This window comes from Engraulis encrasicolus, chromosome 13, assembly GCF_034702125.1.
Source record: "Engraulis encrasicolus isolate BLACKSEA-1 chromosome 13, IST_EnEncr_1.0, whole genome shotgun sequence".
Taxonomy (NCBI): Eukaryota; Metazoa; Chordata; class Actinopteri; order Clupeiformes; family Engraulidae; genus Engraulis; species Engraulis encrasicolus.
The window spans coordinates 2,222,352-2,227,682 of record NC_085869.1 but is presented as its reverse complement, the minus strand read 5'-3'; the positions used below and the strand labels follow the sequence as shown (position 1 = coordinate 2,227,682).

General features: G+C 45.3%; 1 long non-coding RNA gene across 1 annotated transcript; it reads left to right on the top strand.

The window, feature by feature from the left end:
* Window positions 1–3,204: 3,204 nt before the first annotated feature.
* Window positions 3,205–3,549, top strand: LOC134461492 (uncharacterized). The gene is made up of 3 exons (XR_010037294.1): window positions 3,205–3,239; window positions 3,337–3,418; window positions 3,524–3,549. It is a non-coding gene; the product is annotated as an uncharacterized LOC134461492 (long non-coding RNA).
* Window positions 3,550–5,331: the final 1,782 nt, after the last annotated feature.

Genomic DNA, 5,331 nt, shown 5'->3' with positions numbered 1-5,331 from the left:
AAGACCAACTCTCTAACCACTAAGCCACGGTCGCCCCACCATTACCTGGATCCATGTGATGTCAGGTGAACACCCCTTAAAGTGATACTGTCTCATTTTTGGAAATAAGCCTATTTTACACCTCCCCTTGAGTTAAATAATAGGCTTTTACCGTTCTCCTGTACTTTCAACCGTTCTCTGGCTATGGCAGTGCAAATTTTACCTCCAAGCTAGCAATTAACATTAAGTCCTATGACACCAGTTAGCCGCCAGCTGGTCTCATAGGACTCAATGTTAACTGCTAGCATGGATGCAAAATTTGCACTGCCGTACTCAGAGAACAGTTGAATGTACAAGAGAAAGGTAAAAGCCTATTACTTAACTCAAGGGAAGGTGTAATATGAGCTTATTTACAAAAATGGGACAGTATCACTTTAAGGAGACCTTTGGTTAGGAGACCTTTGTAGTCTTACAGTTGATAATGAATGGAGTTCCCTTGGTACTGTACAGATGGTGTAACTTCAATCTGCTCATTACCGTGCCGGGCCGCGGCAGCGTACCGTGATCATTACACCCTGTGGCCATTCGGAATGCGGGGGGCAGTATAGCACCGCTTTTGCAGAGCAGCGTCTGCCTGTGTCTGTGGTCTGTTTGTGCTTCCGTCCTTGCCCGTCCCCCAGTTTTAGTAGTAGTAGAAATACAGTCAGCAAATTGAATGTTTTATTTAGCATTGGGCATTTGATAGGGCATTTGATAATAACACAAGTGTGAGCCCTAAACAAGACCACAATGTGAATTTAAACTCGACTTTTTTTCTGTCTTGCATTCACCGTCTCCCAATCCGTCTCTAACTTATTTCAGCACTATTCAAGCCAGGAACGGGTATCCTCAGGATACAGAGTTTGCATACCTACTACAATTTGAACCGGTAAAGACAATTAAAACCGACTCAATCAGACAGGAAAACCATTGTAATTAAGTGTGTCCGTAACGCCAGCATGAGAGAGATCGAATTTTAAATTTGGCGACGACATTGTGTTGCACGTAACATTGGGCATTTGATAATAACACACGCGCGAGCCCTAAACAAGACCGCCAGTCGACGGTGTTTTGTTTTTATTATTCTGCATTCATGCCAGGAACGGATTGTGAACACTTATGACTGCTTCTTTGGAGGCTGGATAACCTGTCACACCACGACGTGTCACAAAAGGCTGTGCACTGCCTTTTCTTTTTTTTTAAACACAGCAGTCGTATTGTCACGGGGGTGACAAACTTGGACTAACTGTTATTCTCACTGATTGCAAATGTTTGCAGGTGCCAATGGGAAGAGGGAGAAAGGTGATTGGGTGTACGGGGTGGGTATGGGCTTTTTGAATGCAGGTGGCAAGATGGCGAGGAGGATCCGGAGGAGGACGAGACGCACAGCTACCGCACAAGAGAAGGGTCGGAGAGACTACCGCGGCCGGGGGGCAGCCTTGGGAGGGGGGTGAGCTGCACGCCGGTATCCGGATGGGGCCAGGAGAAGATGGGGCACGCGTTCGGTCCTTTGGACGACACAAGCAACAGACGACTACGAATGGCGCGGACGGCATATTGCCTGAACGAGGTTTGCGGCCAGAGTCACGAAGAGGTTGCGTTGGAAAGCTGGTGGTGGAGGACGCTCACCACCGAAGTTAAGTGCCACGCCTGGTCACCATAGCCTTCACCTTGAAGCCTCCTCCCCGCTGTGTGCGCTGCCCCTGGCCCGCTCTGTCTGTCACTCACTCACTCTCACGCCCGGACCCAGCGAATGCACGATCGGAAAAGACTTTTTGCGCAGCGAGGATGGCCACCCCTACACCATCGTTTTATGTGTGCTGTGTTGGTTGCTGTGCTGCTCACGTGTGCTCCTTTAAATAAGTAGCTTAGTTACTCGTGCTGTGTAGGCCTATTTTATTCACAATTGGTGATGGGAGTTAGCATCCCCCTGTGCGTTATTCATACGAATTCAGAGACTGGAAGCCTGTTTACCCTTCTCCTATCTCCACCAGCTGATCCGCCTCCGCGTGCCCAGACGAGCCAGGTGGCCCTGCCCAACCTGTCGGAGGCTACGATGCGCACGGACCGAGTGAGAGGTTTGAGGTGCTGATCAGAGACATTGGACCATTAAGGACCCCGCGGACAGAGAACTGGTTACACATCCACACACGCGCGCGCACACACACACACACATGCATACAGAACTATGTCTCCAAATAGAAAATAAATACTTGATTTAAATGACTTTGTTGTCTTGGTGTTTCCTGATGTGTACAATGCTCCTCGGGGTAGTTGGTATTAAGTGGGGGTGCCGCTGTCAAACGCGCACCCCCCACCTGTGACAGTATGATAAGTGTTAAGATAAGTGTGAAATTCTTTTTTTTTTTTTTTTTTGCTTAGGCCTATTTTTTTTGGCAAACGAATTCATTAATAGGCCTAATTACTTCTATTGTTAAGGCGGCTACAGAGTATAATTTGTTTTCATTATTTCATAATTTTTGTTGGTGGTAAGCCTATATAGGCTACTATATAGGCTATTTTTAATTAGGCTATTTGAATGATTCAACCAACCGCCCGAATTTAATTAAAATATTTGGCTATAGGCTACTTTCGATTCGATTGTGTGTGCTCTTCTTAAAACCTGATTTTAATATGGCAACCAAGCAAGAGATGCAAGGCAGAATATGGATATTGTTTCAAAAGTTTGAATGTTTATTTGTTGTGATGTTACAAATAGCAATAAAAACATAGATCAATAAAAAGGCGTTCAAAAAATCAAACTATGCCTAAAAATAAATCCTTACAAAGTCTTTTAAGTGTCCAGGTGTAGGCCTAGCCTAGCCTACTTCAATGTCCTTACTCCCGTGTCCATACTGTAAATACCATGGTGCAAAAAGTGCAGTTGGCTAGTGACTCAACAAGGGTGGCAGCAACGCAGTCTGGTCTTGATTCAGAATTCACTCAGGACAAAGGCGGCATTCAAAAAATCTAAGTAGCCTAGGCTATGCCTAAAAATAAATCCTTACAAAGTCTTTTAAGTGTCCAGGTGTAGGTCTAGCCTACTTCAATGTCCTTCTTACTCCTGTGTCCAGTATAGGCTAGTACAGTGCAGTATGTAGGCCTAAATCCCATGGTGCAAAAAGTGCAGTTGGCTAGTGACTGAAGGGTGACAACGCAGTCTGGTCTGTATTCAGAAGTCACTCAGGATTTCCTCATGCCAACACACAGGTTTTTCCAAGGTAGGCTATCACGTTTAGTCAATATTAGGCCTATGTTCCATTTTTGTCCTTGCCATGCTGATTAAATTAACTTGAATTGACATTTTTAAACCACCAGACAACGATCCCAAACACACTGCAAAGACAGTCAGAGCCATCATTCAGATGGAAGGGATCAATTGGGTACCGACACCTGCAGAGTAAGTTGGTTATTACAAGTTGACTATAGCGTAAGAAAAAAAAATGCAATTGCGTGGAATTGACTGACATCCCTCCCTGACGTGCACTTTCCTCTATTTTCTTAGATCGCCGGATCTGAACCCAATTGAGTTAAGCTGGGCTTACACTGTGCGACTTTTGCCCCGATTTTGCCCCGATTTGGCATTCGCACGACTTTTTGAGAGTCGGGCCGATTTCTTGCTCAATCGCAGGTCAATCGTGAGTCTCGCATCGTGCAGTGTACATGGGGTAACGACAAGCGATTTTGCCTCACGATTGTGCAATCGCAGGGTCGCAAGAAAATCAAAACGGTTTGAAATTCTGGTCGTGGCTCGTGCGTAAATCGCACAGTTAAAGCAGTGCTACAACCCGATTTGACACTTCACATGCACAAATCAATAGGGCCGTGCGATTCGCTGTTGAGCGCGACCTCATCTCCACCTCAGGTGCGCATGTTCCCTCCTCTGCAGACCGGGGAAACATGCCTGTCGCGTCGTACGGTGGAAACATTTCGCTCGCATCCGACTGTCGGCTCGTGTAGTGTGAGGACGTGAGTCGTGAGCTGTGAACTTTTAAACAGTGAAATTCCATCGTGCAGTGTGAGCAGAAGCTTAAGACCCACGAGTGAAAATATCGCACAGTGTATGCCCGGCTTTAGTCTGGGCTGAGATGAAAAATTACATTCGTAAGGAGGCCAAACCAAAGGACAAAGCCGGACTGATAACGGCGATTCGGACATTTTGGACGTCCAAGCTCACACGGGAGCGCTGCAATAGGTAAGCTGTAGGCCAGTGCTTCCCAACCTTTTGTGTCTTATGTACTGTGGTGTCCCCTAAATCTCTTTGTTGTGCTATGAGTTCCCCCTAATTCATGTTCTATATCGCTTTCTCTGTCCTGGTGTGACTGCTCCATAGCCTACATTTGTTATAATAATAACATCTTTCCAAGTACCCCCTTCGCAGACACAGAATAGCCTAAAGACTAATTACAACGCACTACTTCTGTTACAGGTACATTGATCACCTGGATACAGTCATCGACCAAATCATCGATCTAGGTGGTGAGCCCACTGGTAGGTGAAGGGAAACAGCGCACTACTGCACAAACAACAGGCCGAGTCGCAGGAGACACAGCGAAAGGGACGGAACGCAATTCTGGTTAAGCCGGGCAGAAAGGATGTTTTCTGCTGTCTTTATCTGCAGTGTTAGCCTACATTAGGCAACTTGTAAAGGCTGCTGTGTAGGCATTGTCTACTAAAACTCTGTAGGCCTACTTGTGAAATAAATTTACACTCTTGCTGAAATTTCAAGTTTAGCCTACGTTTATTTGTTTATACACAGAATTAAAAATCAATACAATAAAAACAATATGAGGTAATAAAAGAGTATGACGTGTGTGCATCCGTTTTTTTGTTCAACATTGTTCAACATTGTCATAAGATGGTGCGGAGAACCAGGTAAAGACCACAAATGCCCAGACGCTAACCAGACATGGATACCAAATTATTTCTATTTATTTATTATATTTTAGCCAACTAAATATTGAAAGAAGGAAAAGAAAAGACAGACACGTCGAGGCTACTGGTCGTAGCCTATTACAGCAAATCGAACATGCGCTTTATGCACACATAGCAATAAAGTAGTAAAAGGAATTCAACTTCGGAGCGCGGTGGGTTTCGTGGGTCCGGGGGGATGGTGATGGCACGTTTGGTGTCTTTCCACCACCCCTGCACGGAGAGTGCATGGATGGAAAGCATATCCATAAAGCATCTGCTNTCCTTCTGGAAGAATTAGGCTACAAAGAGCTGGTTACAATTTCAGTAGGCTATTATTTCCATAAAGGAATCGAATAGCCTAATTGTCATAACAAAAGTTGCAGTTTCAGTCAAATAGCT